We start from the raw sequence: 18,699 nt of genomic DNA, 5'->3' as shown, positions 1-18,699 counted from the left end.
TCCCCAATATCAAGTCTGGAAGCACTGTTAGTGACTTTGAAAACACACTTATCAACAGAAACACATTGGGATCCAATTGAAATGTGATTGGTGGTTGCAACAAAGGGTCGACACTTTGCAAGGTAGCTCTGGGCTAGCTGCCAATCATACAGCTCAGTTGGGATTTGTTTGTAGCATAGGACACAGATGTCATAGTACCAAATTGATGTACACTGAATCCAAACCCACGATCAAGTACCATTCAACACATACTCTTAAGGGGTAACCAAATATTTATTAAATGCTAACCACAGATGAGGAAACTGAGGGAAAAATCTTACCTACCCTAATCTACCCTGACTACTCATTACCCACAACTGTCCCTAACTAACCTAAGCTACACTTACTTATCACATGTAACAAAACGTTCTAAACATCTACCCCCCACCCCCCTTATGAGACGGGACACATGGAGGACAACACATACTAACCTAAACACATACTATACTATCCTATACAAATATATATTTTTGGGGTATTTTTTGTTTTTGTTTTTTGTTTTTGTTTGTTTTTTAACACACAAGAACCCCAACATAGCCCCCCACCCACACACTTAATAAGTAAAAATATAAAGAATGAGGACCCCACACCCACTAACACTAACTAAACTAACAGCCTATACTAACCTAACACTAAGCCCCCTAAGCCCACTAACTATAAGAACAAGGAAAGAGGAGGGAGGGGAGGGAATCATGTCCATCAAAAAAAGTGTCTAGAGGTTGGCCCTCCGGAGGGTCCTCTTAATGGACTTAACCCACCGGTTAATGTGCTGCACGTCCCGGCTCAGGTGGCTCAACTTGTGCAGCACTTTGTCCATCTTATGTTCCATTCGGTTGAAGGCTGCAGGGTCAACAGATGGAGCAGTGGCAGTCTGGGTACCGGTGGAGGAGGTCTGTGTGGGTGTGGTGCCAGGCCTAGTGGGCTGTCCTGCACCGGTGGCAATGCTGGGGCCAGGAAGTCCAGCAGATGTTGGACCAACAGTGGCAGCTGTGGGTGGGGCCACCTGGCTCGTATTGGTGGTTGTGCTGGTGGTGGCTGTGGTGGGCAAAGTAGGCCCACCCTGTGGGAAGGCTCTCCATGCCCCGGAGGCCCGTTCATGGCGATATCACCGGGCCATCCTCCGGAACCCCGACTCCACCAGCAGGATGTGCTGATATCGCATGGCCCGGCGCTGAAATTCACGGACCTGGTCTGGAGTCATGTTAGCAGCTGTGAAGACAAATGCAGATATTCTACAGTAGTAACTGCATTGTGTGAAATGGCACAGCAAGATAATCAGACATTACATCTACTGTACTTGTAACAGCTCATATCACAATACAGAGCATTGAATGTCCCTGAGGAAGTATATGGCAGGCCAGACTACAAAGGTCACATCACACAAAGCACATCCATAACCTACAAGATGGGTAATAACTGGCTTTGATTTGCAATCTGAGTTCTGCCAGTTATCATCTAAGAATCATGCTGCAATTCCTCCGCCAAGACCTGGGCTACAAATGTCAGTGTACGGAAAGCAAAACTAAAGCCACATGGTCTGCAAGTTGTAACTAGACTTGCCAGTATAGTACCAAGTGCCAAACCTGAGTGTGTATACTAGTATGCAACCAAACCGTCACTTATTCACATGTATGTGTAACATACTCGTAGCATCAGTACTAGGTACCCCATTCACAAACCCATGGCCATGTTTGAGGGGGGGCGGTGGATACACAACTTTAATTTGCCAACAACATGTACACCGAGGAGTGTATAGGAAACTCCACACATGTTTGTCTCTACAGACACACCACAGGTAAGGTCTATCTACAATTAGGAGTCAGCAAACCCTAGAGCACTCATAGGTTCAGACATGTCAGGAAATGCAGAACTTGGTACACAACATATACTTCCAGTGAGGCCTGTTTTACATCAGACACAGAGTTGCTAGAACACCCATGATCATGAATTGCATGCACACCTAGGCCATTGCACTCAGGTTCCACAGACTTGTTGCACTACATGTGGAAGTACATGCGGCTAGGAGGTTCTACCTACTGTTTCAAAATAACGTAGGTAAATAGGGAAGCAGATGTCTATTTGAAAGCTATTTGCTGTACCAATCTTAGAGAATGTGGGTCTGACAGGCTGACTAAATTGGGGCTGACTTCCAGTTCGACTCTTGGTGATACAAGTGTCATACACATGACTGTCCCCTGTACTCACAGTGGGGCCTACAGGGATGTCCTACAATCCCTACATGATACCATTGGATACGCATTGGCAAACTCAAAACATGTGAGAGCTGCATTCCCACTCATGGAACAAGAGAAAAGCTTGCCCAACGCATCACACCTTGCTATGCGTCCAACTCACACGAGTCCATAACCAGCAAACACAACACATGGCAGACATATCAACACTTACTGGAGTGGTCGGGGTCCTCAAATGTCGCCACCTCTCCCACAGTGTAGGGTGCCGGTCTACCTGTTAGGTATGGAAGGAAGAAATGTGCACAAAATCTGTGCACAGTGCAACAATTTCATAAACATTTACAATGTGTAGGCTTAATAATGAAATGGCAGCCATTCAGACATGATCGTACTGCATCTGACATATCACGGCCAACTTGTACATAGCATGGGTCTCCTGTGACAGTTACACACATATCTGCACACATACATTGGCCCTAACTATCATGTGGTTGCAAACATGCCCCATAATTGGTGAGCACTAAAAAATATGGAGTGTAATCGTCTCATCATGTGCATCCAAGAGAGACATCCAAAGCCTGGTTACTTGAGGACTGCATTACCAGTCAAACATGCCTTGTGGCCATGACACATTTATTGCACATAGGCCCAATGTACAGAGGGAGGGGCAGGGACTTTTGTAAGCCATCCTGTTGTTACAGTATAGTCAATTGATGTGGCCCAGCTATGGTGATTTGCACCAACCATGGAGATGTGAGGCCATGTGCATACACTTGGACTGCCATCCATATTTGGATTGTGGCTCAACTAATTCCAACAAACATCTTAAGATGTTACCTGAGGGCACCTTACACCTTTTCACAATGTTTTCAAATCAAGAACTGACATGTATCCAAAAAGGTCAAGGAACACAATAATCCCACACATTCATAGTACTTCTGTGAACGCTTTCCTTCCACACTCACCAGACTCACATGAGACATATGTCTGAGCCACTTTGCTATTATCAATTGACGTGAAGGCAGCACTCATTTTCAGCATCATGTAGTGATTCTAAAGTCAGTTTAGCAATTGCGTCAACATAGTTGGCCTAAATGTTGGTACATCTGTACTTCTCTGTCAATAGTACCCTATATAGACATGATTGGCTCCTATTTTGTTAGCTGTTCTGACAAAAAGGCCGCACCAATTTCCTTCATGGAAAAGTAACCTGTAAGTTTGCTCAGCACGTGCTACCTGACAGCTAGCAATTGTGATCCTTGCCATAGTGCATCAATGATCCCCTTATATTTCCCCAGCATTACACACAGTCAGCAAGTTACCTGGCGGACATTGCACTAATCCCCTGATGTCACTACAGAGCATTTAATTGTGCACATTAACATAATTCGTACTCACCACCAGTGCCACCAATCATGATTCCCAGGTGGTCCAAGAGATCCTGCTCCCTGGTGATGAGGTCAGCCCACCGGTGCTTCAGCTGGTGGTCACTGCTCTGGCTGGCATACACACACTGCAGGTGATGCAGCACCTTTCCCCACCGGATTCTGCGCGCCTCTGTCGGATACCCCTGTATGACCCTGCCCCCTGCCTGGATCATGAGCGGCAAGAAATGCGTCACCAGCCAGTTGAAGCCCCCCAACTCCTCTTCCCCCATCCTGCCAAGACGTGGCTTACCAGACATACTTATAAGTGATATGTAATAGGGGTAAAAGAAATAGAAAGGGGAAAAGGGGGAAAGTAGGGGTACAAAGACAGAAAAAAAGTAAACCTAAACACTAAAAGAGCCCAACTATCCCCAAACTAACACTACCCACAACAGACTCCCACAAGCAAGAAAAACACAAGATAAATGGACAAATGTAGACAAAACACAGTAGTACAGTATACACAAACAATATTTATTTCACAAATTGACAATATAGATGGCACACAGGACAAAAACAGCACAAAATCTCAGGACAGCACTCTCTACACAGCCACACAGTCTAAAAGGATCATAGACTGCAAAGTGAAAGTGAAAGTACACCCACTGTACATGATCTGTATACCGGATATCCTATTACATAACTTCCTGTATGAAAAGTCCCGCCTTTTTCGCGTTATGCGTCATTTTTTGTTTACCAAAACTGTATTTGCATCATTTTTTTTGACGCACAGACGTGAATATTAACCCGCATCCACATAATGATACATGGACTGTACAAATATCTGGATGTGGGCTAAATTTCACTCCTGTGCATCCCAAAAAATGACGCAAATACAGTTTTGGTTGTCAAAAAATGACGCACAACGCTAGGGACGTCAAAATTACAGTGCATTAACTGGTTTGCGGCATTTTTACTTGTTTTTTGGTTATTTTACATTTGGAACACATCAGAGATTGGCTAATTGAAGACAGTATGGTGTTGATGGTGTATGTTCACATGTGTGACATCATACTGCAGCAGAACATGATCCACTACTCCCTTCACAGTATTTTTACAGTTGGCTGACGTAATAGATGGTCATAAGTGTGGCCTACATATATGTGTTGCACAAATTGTGCATGTTTGGCATAAGGAGAGGATAGCAATGTGACACACATATGTACAATACCTAAATGCCTTTGGCTCAAATTGTGTGCTTTGACAACTAATGTGTTGGTTGACCAAATGTGTGTGTATCACATGAATCATAATTGTACATATGGTTGTATGAATGTGACGTCCATGTGTCCAATCCTTAGATGCAAGTCATATTGGAAATGAGCGAGGGAATGTGTTAGTCATACATGTAACAACACCCGTAAAGTGTACTTCCAAGTTTTAGGGTCACGTAGACACCACGGGGCTCATTCTTACTTTGGCGGGCGGCGGAGGCCGCCCGCCAAAGTAACCCCGTCAGAACACCGCACCGCGGTCGTAAGACCGCTGCAGTGATTCTGAGATTTGCCCTGGGCTGGCGGGCGGCCGCCAAAAGTCCGCCCGCCAGCCCAGGGCAAATCAACCTTCCCACGAGGACGCAGGCTCAGAATTGAGCCGGCGTAGTGGGAAGGTGCGACGGGTGCAGTGGCACCCGTCGCGTATTTCAGTGCCTGCATAGCAGACACTGAAATACTTTGCGGGGCCCCCAGGGGCCCCGCGGCACCCCCTACCGCCATCCTGTTCATGGCGGGTTTCCCGCCATGAACAGGATGGCTGTAGGGGGTGTCTGAGGATTCCCCCGAGCTGCGGAAAGTCGGCGGGAGACCGCCGACTTTCCGCTTCTGACCGCTGCTGAACCGCCACGGTCAGAATGCTCGAGGGAGCACCGCCAGCCTGTTGGCGGTGCTCCCGTGGCCGCCAGGGTCAGAATGACCCCCCACATGTGACATGGCATGCATCAGATGGATGGCAGACACTTGTTCATGTCAATGGTCCACATTTTCTACATCCTATGTCCTAGAGTATTGGTAAGAGCTTCCTAGGCACTACTTGGAGAATCCCACAGTGAGTCATACACATGCATTGGGAGGTGGGTACCATGTTGTTTGCACAGACAGACAAGGGTGAATCTCATATGTATGATGACACCACAGTTGAGGCCATAGAAGTGAGCCCCAACTATCAAGTGGCTGTGGTGGACCAGCATACAAGACAGCACGTGTCCACTTATTTCCAGTGATCAATTGCACATAGGTGTCTTGTTCATGTGTGTGGTCCAATGATGATCCTGTAGATTGTTTGGGGTGTAATTTTCACAGTTCGGTCCAGGACTCATCATGAGTCAGTGGCAGTGATTCCTGTATCTACTGAGTATCCTTGGTTGATCAATGTGAGTAAAGTAGATGTGGACATGTGAACCAACATGTGGATGGTCCCACCCTGTCACTAAAGAAGTGTAATGAGACAGTCAACAGGGCAACTTTGGTGTTCTCAGTGAGATAATGTCTCAGGTGTCATGTTCCAGCAGGTGTCATTACAACATTTGTACACAGGTTGGCCTCTGCACTTCCCACTGCATCTGGGAACATCATAACCTCTGTGCTGATTTTTCTCGCAGCTATTCACCACACACGGCCCATCACTATGTTGTGCGCACTGTGATGCTGTGTGTGAACTGTCAGGGTCCTGACATTTGTGTATTATTCATGGACATTATCAGAGGTTGCTGGTTGTGCTGAAAGCCCCGTACCCAATCCCTGCCTACGGCCCTGGGACACTGTCACACTTTGTCATTCATGCATAAATGCAACCCAGACAACGGATGGGCCATGAATTTTGCTTTTCCAAGAGGATGTAACTCAAACGGTACAGTTTAAAGGCAGATGATGCTATACAATGTATTTGGGTATGCATGGATGAAGCCCATGCCCAAAGCCCCCTGATGAATGAGAGGTTTGCTATCGCAAGTGTGGTACATGTGTAGACACAGGGATACTTTAGTGTGACGCACAGACAGTTGCCAGTCAGGCAGACAGAATGCAAGGTGATTCAGGATCCAGTTACTTGACAAGTTACGTAATCAGTAGTCTGACTGAGACTGCTTTGAGGACAAACTAGACAGTTGACATGTCAAACTGTACGTCCTGTGTTTTTGAAGGTGACAAATGAACCCAAGGGCTGTGTTACATGGCTTAATTAGTATCAATGCTTGACGGTGTATTTGACATAATGGCAACTCCTATGCTGTTCCAGGCATCATCAGGGGCAGTGCTTTTTGAAATGGGTGGTGTGCATGGAGGTGATCACAGGTGTGGGCTGCATCTGTTTCTCACCAGTCCTGTAGGTGAGACTTGCATTCTAAGGTCCAACAGACATTTTCACAAGGGGACGCAATCTACATGTGCTAACAGGGCTTTGAAACTAGAAGACAGTGTATAAATTGACCTGACGTCCTTGCAGTCAGATGTTCTATGACAATGGCATACCATAGGAAAGGGTGTAGCACACTGGTTTGCTAATGTTGGTCTGCGTGTGTAGAGGAGGGAATATCAGGGTACACATCTTAGTATTCCAGGGACCTCTTCCGACAGGTGGGTTGTGACCAGGTGCATGGGTGTGTCAGGAGTTAGGAAATGGGCTGACGTGTACATGGAATGACATGTGCGCAATGCTTGTCATAGGTGTGGTCATATGTGTGGCACTTGTGCTGTCTATGTTCTGCTTCTAGGGAACTCTAGTCACAGATAGTCCTTGCAAAGATTGGATGCAGTTGGACTTACTGCTGTCAAGGGTCTGGTCAGGCATTCCTGTTACTGATGCCAAAGCACATTGACTGCCTCATGTATGAGGCTTGTTTTCCCCTTATTGAGTGATGGTGTCTTAGTTGTGTGCCATATGCTGCGTTGGACCTTGCTTTCAACATGTATGTGTGAAATAGTTGTGGTCCTCTGCTATTGGCCTTCAAAGGAGATATGTACATGATATATGTCATTAAGAGTGTGTGTGTATGTGACCATTGTATGTTGGGCATCACATTAGCTCTGGGATGTTCCCTGTCCTACTCAGTATCTCAGCAATGCTCCATGAGGCAACACTCTTATTCTGATAAATAGAGATGAAGGTGTGCAATAAGGAATAGCCAGACCATGATATGGTGATTAGAATAGGTGTTTATTTAAATTCGTTAACTAAAGTGGTGAAGGTGAGCATATTCAAAAGAAATTATTTACAATCTGTTGCCGCCTGCGTATACCGGCGGCCGTGTTCTGTAGTTCCCCCTCCTGTTGCAGGCCAGCATCCTCCTCTTCCTCCTCTTCAGGCATGTGTGGCTCTGGTTCCAGGAGGGGAATGTTTCTTTTGATACAAATGTTGTGCAATATTGCACATGTGAGGATGATCCTACAGACCATCTCGGGGGAATATAGGAGGCTACCACCAGTGATGTCGAGGCAGCGAACCTTGACTTGAGGATGCCAAAGATCCGCTCGACAATGCTGCGTGTCCTCCTATGGGCGTCGTTGTAGGCACGCTCTGCAGCAGTACTTGGGTTTCCAAATGGTGTCATAATCCATGGCTGGATGCCATACCCCTGATCAGCTGCAAGAGAAAATGATTGGGATCATGTTGATGTAGCTGGCACTATTGAAAAGACCTTTCATGGCAGTAGTTGTCTTGTGTTGTCTGTGACTCTTTTGTGTACTAATGTGGCATCCTATGCTTGTAGGATGTACCATTTGCATTGTGTTTTTTCCTTGGCTGAACGAGTGTTTGTCTGCTGACCATTTGTCAGCAGTATGTTATGGGATTTGCAGTACAGTGTGCCCTCCCTAGCATTGTGAATTGTGATACAGGTGTCCGTGTGTCTTCACTGGGGGTGAGATGATAGTTCCATGCACAGTTAAAATTGAAAGTGTTGTTAACACGTTCATATCAATGTACCCTGGACATCCCATACCTTTAAACTTATGCAATGGATTAATGTAAAGGTCATTGGGACACTTACAATTTGCAAGGTGACATTTAGGCAACCACACTCATTGACGTCTTAACATTAGCCTGTTCACATGTTGCTGTTGTGGTGTATGTGTTGTGTGTCCTAGAGGGTTGCTGTGCAGTGTGTATATAAGTAGGTTTTTGTACTTACCAACAAGTAGTCCATTGCCATACAATCCATCCTGGAAGTGTTCATTGATGGTGCAGTGACGGAAGATGTATGAGTCATGTACACTCCCAGGATATTTAGCCACGATGTTGGTGATCAATCCCTGGTGATCGACTATGGCCTGCACGTTGATGGAATGTGTGTGCTTCCTGTTGCAGTAGAGGTGTTCAGTTGCAGCAGGTGGCACAAGGCGTATATGTGTGCAGTCGATTACACCAAGGACGTGTGGGAAGCCACTGATGAGGTAGAGGTTTTGTTTACTGCTGCTTCTGCAGTGTGTTAGGGAAGCAGATGTGGCGGGGTGTCAGTCGAATGATGGCATCCAGTACTTTGGGCAAAAAGGCGGAGAATGATGGTTGTGATATTCCGCCAACCAGGGCACCAGTTGTTTGGAAAGAGCCACTTGACAGAATATGAAGTACAGCAAGCAGCTTTGTTTCTGTTGGGATGGTGCGGGGAGTCACCAAAGTGGGGGCCAACTGCGGCTCAATGTTGCGCAGCAGCTGCTGAATGGCCTGCCAGTTCAACCGGTACCTCTGGATGATGTCGTGTTCCCTGAGGCCCTGAAGGGTGGTTCTTGGGCGTAATATCCTCTCCTGCCTTCTGCGCTGCCTTTGGGGTCCCTGCTGGTGTTGTTGTAGCTGCTGTTGTTGCTGCTGGGCTCTGCGTCTGCGTGCACGCTGGATTAGTATCACCTCCATGGCTCCCTGTTGCTGCTCTGATGCTCTGCTGTTTGTTCTGTGTGTTCTGATTAAATACAGGTGTGTTTGCCCCATTTTAACGCCTGCCCTGACCCAGGCGTTAATATTTGACGCAAATCAGGCTGTGCGTCATTTTCTGGCTCCGCCTCCCGGCCGTGCGTCATTTTTGCCCGAAAGCATAAATACGACGCACGGCCCTTTAATCAATTTTTGGGACGGGAACGCCTACCTTGCATATAATTAACGCAAGGCGGGTTGCTGCATCCAAAAAATTACACACACAACGGAATTTTGTCGTCTGCGGGCTCGGGCGTCAAAGTTTAAATACGGGGCAACGTTTGCGCTGATTGTGCGTCAACATTTTTGACGCACAATCGGCGCAGACGGAGTATAAATATGCCCCTGAATATCCCATCTTCAAGTGGGAAACACAGGCTGGAACTGGATCTGCAGGCAGTCTCTCTTTTTCTATTCGCATTCCGCTTTCACCTTACCGGATGCAGGGTTCAGATAATCAATAAAGTCTGAGCACTCAACTGTTGGAGGGAGTTGGGTAAAAGGCATCTGCTCCTGTGGAAGTTTGATTTAATGGGTAATCTCCTAACAGCCAATACTAAAATCACACACCTGGCACTGATAAACACACCACACCCACCCACCCAAAGCACTATAAAACATACACCCACATTACCCACAACCCTTTACAAATACAAATTATTGCCACCAGACTGACACTAAGACCACTGCGACAACTAGACACACACACCACATGCACCCATACATCCATCATGCACCCCACTTCACACACCCAGCTACAGTACCCAACATACTGACACACACCACACAACACTCATGTCCCCACAAAGGCACCCCCGTTTCACAGATGAGGAGTTGCGGGTCATAGTGGAGGAAATAGTCAGGGTAGAGCCACAGCTGTTTAGAGCACAGGTACAGCAAATATCCAATGCCAGCGAGATGGAGCTATGGGAGAGAATCGTGGACAGGGTGAACGCCGTGGGACAGCATCCAAGAACAAGGGATGACATCAGGAAGAGGTGGAACGACCTATGGGGGAAGGTACGTTCAGTGGCAGCAAGGCATCAGCTCGCCATACAGAGGACTGGCGGTGGACCCCGATCTCCCCCGCAGCTCACAGCATGGGAGGGGCAAGTCTTGGCGTTACTGCATCCTGAGGGACTCACTGAAGTTGCTGGAGGACTGGACACTGGTGAGTCAACATTTACTACTTATCACCCCCCATACCTGCATGCCCTCACCCCTCACCCTCACTCCCATCACTCCACTCCAGCCCACACACTGCACCTACACATATAACTAACCCCAATGCAAAGCCCTGCATGATTAACACATGCATGGACAGCCCTCCCAGCCCTGCATGAAAACCCATCACAAAAGCATGCACATGCATAGGGGAACTAACAATCCCGCAATATATCACCATATGCAAACAAAGGTGGCAGGACAACAGCAACAATAGAGAGGAAGCTAGGGATGTACAGTATGTTACAGACATGAAGCATGATACATCACTTATATCCCCACAGGTGCCCCAGCCAATCTCAGCGGAGAAGAGGTGCCACAACAAACCAGTATCCCAACAGAAGATGCCCCAGTGATGACAGTAACTCTGGACTTCAGGATCTGGATGAACTACCAGGCCCATCAGGGACCACTGGTCAGTCAGTCACCCAAGCATACTCCCAGTCAACCATAGAGCCTCCCCCATCAGTATCCAACACCACAGCATCCACCCAGCGTCCCCACACCTCTGTCCCCAGGACACCTCAATCAGCAGTGTGCCCACCTGTACAAGGACCCCAGTCCACACCTCGCCCCCCAAGGCAATCAGGGTCCTGGGCCCAGTGGCAGTGGGCACACTGGTCAGGGGACACAAGCACAGGGTAACAGGGGAGGACCGCTGTGTGCCAGGGGGAGGACAGGCCCAGGGAACCGACTCTCACGGAGACACTCACCAAGATCCGGGAGACCCACCAGCAATCCCAGGACACCATTGGCCAGATCCTTAACCTGTTCTGTGCCTTGGACGAGATGATCTCGTCCAAGGCTACAGTTCCCCTGTGCCTTGGACAAGATCAACTCGTCCATGGCACAGAGGAACTTGGGGGAGCGCTAGCGCGCCCCCGTGCACCCCCCTCCCCCCCAAGCCGGGGATGGAAGGGGAAGACCTTCCCCTTCCACCCCGACCCCCCCACCACCCCCTGTGACGTCAGCGCGCGAGCATGCGCTGATTAGTCACAGGGGCCTCCCCTATCACGCTGGAAGCAGAGCTTCCAGCGCAATTGAAAGAGAAATGCTCAGCATTTCTCTTTCAATCACGTGGGGGAGGCTCGGAGGGCTTTTGAAACCCCACTAGACACCAGGGATTTTTATTTTTTTGTGATATTGTGATAAGGAGCGACCCCTTGGGCGAGGGTCGCTCCCAGGGGGGGCATGTTTTCGGGAAGGCCTTATCTGCCCTCCTCTAGGCACCAGGGATAATTTTTTATTTTTTTTAACGTTTTTTTTAGGTGGGGAGCGACCCCTTAGGCAAGGGTCGCTCCCCTTGGGGGAAAATTATATTTAGGCCATTTCTGCCCCCCTTGGGGGCAGATTGGCCTATTTTGATGAGGCCAATCTGCCCCCAAGGGGGGTAGAAACCACTAGACACCAGGGAGTTTTTTCTTTGTGTGAATTTCACGCAAGGGGAGCGACCCCTTAGGCAAGGGTCACTCCCTGGAGGGGGGGCAATTTATTTTAGGCCATTTCTGCCCCCCCTGGGGGCAGATCGGCCTATTATTAGGCCGTTCTGCTCCCAGGGGGGGCAGAAACCTCTAGGCGCCAGGGGAATTTTTTTGTTTGTGTTTTTTTTTTGTTTGTTTGTTTTTTTAGAGATGGGGAGTGACCCATCAGGCAAGGGTCGCTCCCCTGGGGGGCAAATTGTATTTAGGCCATTTCTGCCCCCCTTGGGGGCAGATTGGCGGATTTTAGGTCAATCTGCCCCCAAGGGGGCAGAAACCACTAGGCACCTGAGATTTGTTTTTTGGCGCCAATGTCACGCAGGGGGAGCGACCCCGTAGGTCGCTCCGGGGGGGGTGGGGGATGGGGGATGGGGGGGCAAATTTATTTTAGGCCATTTCTGCCCCCAGTGGGGGGCAGAAACCTCTAGGCACCAGGGCAATTTTTTTTTTGTGTTTTTTTTTTTGTTTGTTTGTTTTTTTAGAGATGGGTAGCCACCCATCAGGCAAGGGTCGCTGTCCTGGGGGGCAAATTGTATTTAGGCCATTTCTGCCCCCCTTGGGGACAGATTGGCCGATTTTAGGTCAATCTGCCCTGCCCCCAAGGGGGCAAAAACCACTAGGCACCTGGGATTTGTTTTTTGGTGCCAATGTCACGCAGGGGGAGCGACCCCGTAGGCAAGGGTCGCTCCCGGGGGGGGGGGTTGGGGGGGAAATTTACTTTAGGCCATTTCTGCCCCCACGGGGGGAGGAAACCTCTAGGCGCTAGGGGAATTTGTTTTAGTGTGTTTTTTTTTGTTTGTTTGTTTTTTTAGAGATGGGGAGCGACCCATCAGGCAAGGGTCGCTCCCCTGGGGGGCAAATTGTATTTAGGCAATTTCTGCCTTCCTTGGGGGCAGATTGGCCAATTGTAGGTCAATCTGCCCCCAAGGGGGCAGAAACCACTAGGCACCTGGGATTTGTTTTTTGGCGCCAATGTCACGCAGGGGGAGCGACCCCGTAGGCAAGGGTCGCTCCCGGGGGGGATGGGGGTTGGGGGGGCAAATTTATTTTAGGCCACGTCTGCCCCCCTGGGGACAGAAACCTCTAGGCGCCAGGGGAATTTTTTTTTTTGTGTTTTCTTTTTTGTTTGTTTGTTTTTTTATAGATGGGGAGCGACCCATCAGGCAAGGGTCGCTCCCCTGGGGGGCAAATTGTATTTAGGCCATTTCTGCCCCCCTTGGGGGCAGATTGGCCGATTGGCCGATTTTAGGTCAATCTGCCCCCAAGGGGGCAGAAACCACTAGGCACCTGGGATTTGTTTTTTGGCGCCAATGTCACGCAGGGGGAGTGACCCCGTAGGCAAGGGTCGCTCCCGGGGGGGAGGGGGTTGGGGGGGCAAATTTATTTTAGGCCATTTCTGCCCCCCCCCTCCCGGGGCCGGCTGAGCTAGAGGCCAAACTCCACAGGTAGGCACTTTGCAAAAACCACCTCTGTTTTCTGTGAAAAAATATGTTGTGTCCACGTTGTGTTTTGGGCCATTTCCTTTCGTGGGCGCTAGGCCTATCCACAGAAGTGAGGTACCATTTTTATTGAGAGACTTAGGGGAACGCTGGGTGGCAGGAAATTTGTGGCTCCTCTCAGATTCCAGAACTTTCTGCCACAGAAATGTTAGGAACATGTGTTTTTTTAGCCAAATTTTGAGGTTTGCAAAGGATTCTGGGTAACAGAACCTGGTCTGAGCCCCACAAGTCACCCCATCTTGGATTCCCCTAGGCCTCTAGTTTTCAAAAATGCACAGGGTTGGTAGGTTTCCCTAGGTGCCGGCTGAGCTACAGGCCAAAATCCACAGGTAGGCACTGTTTTCTTTAAAAAAATGGGATGTGTCCACGTTGCGCTTTGGGGCGTTTCCTGTCGCGGGCGCTAGGACTACCCACACAAGTGAGGTATCATTTTTATCGGGAGACTTGGGGGAACGCTGGGTGGAAGGAAATTTGTGGCTCCTCTCAGATTCCAGAACTTTCTGCCACAGAAATTTGAGGAACATGTGTTTTTTTAGCCAAATTTTGAGGTTTGCAAAGGATTCTGGGTAACAGAACCTGGTTCGAGCCCCGCAAGTCACCCAATCTTGGATTCCCCTAGGTCTCTAGTTTTCAGAAATGCACAGGTTTGGTAGGTTTCCCTAGGTGCCGGCTGAGCTAGAGGCCAAAATCTACAGGTAGGCACTTCGCAAAAAACACCTCTGTTTTCTTTCAAAAATTTGGATTTGTCCACGTTGCGCTTTGGGGCTTTTCCTGTCGCGGGCGCTAGGCCTACCCACACAAGTGAGGTATCATTTTTATCGGGAGACTTGGGGGAACGCTGGGTGGAAGGAAATTTGTGGCTCCTCTCAGATTCCAGAACTTTCTGCCACAGAAATGTGAGGAACATGTGTTTTTTTAGCCAAATTTTGAGGTTTGCATAGGATTCTGGGTAACAGAACCTGGTCCGAGCCCCGCAAGTCACCCCTCCTTGGATTCCCCTAGGTCTCTAGTTTTCAGAAATGCACAGGTTTGGTAGGTTTCCCTAGGTGCCGGCTGAGCTAGAGGCCAAAATCCACAGGTAAGCACGTCGCAAAAAACACCTAACACCTCTGTTTTCTTTAAAAAATGTCGATGTGTCCATGTTGCGCTTTGGGGTGTTTCCTGTCGCGGGCGCTAGGCCTACCCACACAAGTGAGGTATCATTTTTATCGGGATACTTGGGGGAAGGCTGGGTGGAAGGAAATTTGTGGCTCCTCTCAGATTCCAGAACTTTCTGCCACAGAAATGTGAGGAACATGTGTTTTTTTAGCCAAATTTTGAGGTTTGCAAAGGATTCTGGGTAACAGAACCTGGTCCGAGCCCCGCAAGTCACCCCTCCTTGGATTCCCCTAGGTCTCTAGTTTTCAGAAATGCACAGGTTTGGTAGGTTTCCCTAGGTGCCGGCTGAGCTAGAGGCCAAAATCTACAGGTAGGCACTTCGCAAAAAACACCTCTGTTTTCTTTCAAAAATGTCAATGTGTCCACGTTGCGCTTTGGGGTGTTTCCTGTCGCGGGCGCTAGGCCTACCCACACAAGTGAGGTATCATTTTTATCGGGAGAATTGGGGGAACGCTGGGTTGAAGGAAATTTGTGGCTCCTCTCAGATTCCAGAACTTTCTGCCACAGAAATGTGAGGAACATGTGTTTTTTTAGCCAAATTTTGAGGTTTGCAAAGGATTCTGGGTAACAGATCCTGGTCCGAGCCCCGCAAGTCACCCCTCCTTGGATTCCCCTAGGTCTCTAGTTTTCAGAAATGCACAGGTTTGGTAGGTTTCCCTAGGTGCCGGCTGAGCTAGAGGCCAAAATCTACAGGTAGGCACTTCGCAAAAAACACCTCTGTTTTCTTTAAAAAATTTGGATGTGTCCACGTTGCGCTTTGGGGCGTTTCCTGTCGCGGGCGCTAGGCCTACCCACACAAGTGAGGTATCATTTTTATCGGGAGACTTGGGGGAACATAGATTAGCAAAACAAGTGTTATTGCCCCTTGTCTTTCTCTACATTTTTTCCTGCCAAATATAGGAGAGTGTGTAAAAAAGATATCTATTTGAGAAATGCCCTGTAATTCACATGCTAGTATGGTCACCCCGGAATTCAGAGATGTGCAAATAACCACTGCTCCTCAACACTTTATCTTGTGCCCTTTTTGGAAATACAAAGGTTTTCTTGATAGCAATTTTTTACTCTTTATATTTCAGCAAATGAATTGCTGTATACCCGGTATAGAATGAAAACGCACAGCAGGGTGCAGCTCATTTATTGGCTCTGGGTTCCTTGGGTTTTTGATGAACCTACAAGCATAGGGCATATCCCCGCAACCAGAGGAGTCCAGCAGACGTAACGGTATATTGCTTTCGATAATCTGACATTGCAGGGAAAAGTAACAGAGTAAAACGTAGAGAAACATTTATGTTTTTTTCACCTCAATTTCAATATTTTTCTTTTTCAGTTGTTATTTTCTGTAGGAAACCCTTGTAGGATCTACACAAATGACCCCTTGCTGAATTCAGAATTTTGTCTACTTTTCAGAAATGTTTAGGTTTCTGGGATCCAGCATTGGTTTCATGCCCATTTCTGTCCCTGACTGGAAGGAGGCTGAAAGCACAAAATATTGCAAAAATGGGGTATGTCCCAGTAAAATGCCAAAATTGTGTTGAAAAATTGGGTTTTCTGATTCAAGTCTGCCTGTTCCTGAAAGCTGGGAAGCTGCTGAGTTTAGCACTGCAAACCCTTTGTTGATGCCATTTTCAGGGGAAAAGCCACAAGCCTTCTTCTGCAGCCACTTTTTCCAATTATTTTGAAAAAAATGAAATTTTCCCTGTATTTTGGTCAATTTCTTGGCCTCCTTCAGGGGAACCCACAAAGTCTGGGTACCTCTAGAATCCCTAGGATTTGGGAAAAAAGGACGCAAATTTGGCTTGGTTAGCTTATGTGGACAAAAATTTATGAGGGCCTAAGCGCGAACTGCCCCAAATATGCAAAAAAAGGCCTGGCACAGGAGGGGGAAAAGGCCTGGCAGCGAAGGGGTTAACAACATGCAGGAGAACAAGCAGCTGTAGGAGGAACACCATCAGGAGATCTAGGAGGACTTGCAGGCTATCAACACCATCATGATCTCCATAGCAGGGGTTCAGGCAGACATGGCCAACATCATGAGGGAATTGACAACACACCAGCGGGCCCCTACCACTAGCCACTCAATTGGCCAGCCCTCCACTTCTGTTGCATCTAGTGGGCAGGAGGCCCCGCCACAGGACCCACAAGCCACCAGTACCCCTCCCCCTGCAGAAGGTGAACCACCACACAAATGTTCCCTGTGACCCAGACAGAAGCCAGAGACACTTGCCAAGACCAAGACCACCGCCAGGAAATAACACTCTCCTGATTGTCCCCCTCGTGTCCCACCCTGTCACCTTGTCCACTTTGAACTGCCTTTGCTCCCCTTCAAAGTTGGCCATGTTCGTCCATGTGTATCATTATAATGCTTCTCAGCCCCTGTCCTGGCATTCCTCACAGGGGTCAGGAGCCACAATAGGTTTGAGTAGCCAGAGTCACCTGCAAGTATTGAAGGACAAAATGTAGCCTTATACAATGCTATGGAGATAACACTTGAAAGCATACACTGACATACAGTGGATGGGGACACCCTGTGCCTCTCTAGTTGGGCCATCACATTTGGGATGATGCTATTCCTCATAATGAAGGCGTCATGCACCGACCAAGGATACTTGGCAGTGACATGGGAGATGTACTGGTCCGCCAGGCACACCATTTGCACATTAAGTGAATGCAAACTCTTCTGATTCCTGAACACCTGTTCATTCTGGTGGGGGGGACAAACGCAATATGTGTACCGTCAATTGCCCCAATAATATTAAGTATATGTCCCATTGCATAGAGTCCCGCTTTCACAGTGGCCAAATCTTCCACCTGGGGGAAAGAAATGTAGCTGCACATGTGTTTCACCAAGGCAGACAATTCCCTTTTCAGCACGATTGAGAACAGTGGCTGTGACATTCCTGCTGCCAAGTCCACTTTCACTTGGAAGTAACCAGTCGCCAGGAAATGGAGCACTGATAGAACCTCCACAAGAGGGGGGATCCCAGTGGGATGAAGGATAGCTGATATCAGGTCAGGCTCCAATTGGGCACACAGCTCTGTGATTGTGACCCTGTCCAGTCTATAGGTGAGTATAATGTGCCTGTCCTCCAGTGTTGCCAAGTCCACAAGGGGTCTGTACACGGAGGTTTGTCTCCTTCTCCAATTCATCCGCAGTAATAGGTATCTAAAGGACACAAGAGTGAGTAGGCTGTCACAATTTAAACAATGGAACCACCACCTCAGTGTGCATACAGCATTAATGTGATGGGACAGTGGGAATGGCAATGTATGTGCAATTTTCAACAATGACGCAGTTATGGAAGATCTGTATGTAGTTCAGCACCATTAAATGGTGACCGCCTGTCCTGTATCTAGGGACCGGTGGAAGTGAGGTAAATCCGCCGATGTTGGGTGTCATGGTGGAAGGCGGCCTTGCACCGCCATGCAATTCCTCATTAGCTAATATGGGGCTCTATGGAATACAGTGGCCAATGGGGATCAGCGTCGGCAGTGACGGTGTACACCGCCGTGGACGTGACTGCCATTTTCTGTCTATAACCTCACCTGATTCCTGACTTTCCACAGTACAACACCTACACTGCGTGTGCTTCTGTGACCTGTGTCTCGAACCTACCATGGCCCATGTGACTAGGGAAAGGGCCCCTGCCTTCACTTCGAGAAAGTTGGAGCGCTTGGTGTATAGGGTCCTGCCCCAGTATGGACAGCTGTATGGGCCTCCAGACCAACAGGTGAGTACACCTTGGGCACAATGCATGTGGGAGGGTTACATGGAAATGTGTGAACA

This window comes from Pleurodeles waltl, chromosome 8 (genome assembly GCF_031143425.1).
Source record: "Pleurodeles waltl isolate 20211129_DDA chromosome 8, aPleWal1.hap1.20221129, whole genome shotgun sequence".
In the NCBI taxonomy this organism is placed as follows: domain Eukaryota; kingdom Metazoa; phylum Chordata; class Amphibia; order Caudata; family Salamandridae; genus Pleurodeles; species Pleurodeles waltl.
This window is presented reverse-complemented; position numbering follows the sequence as displayed.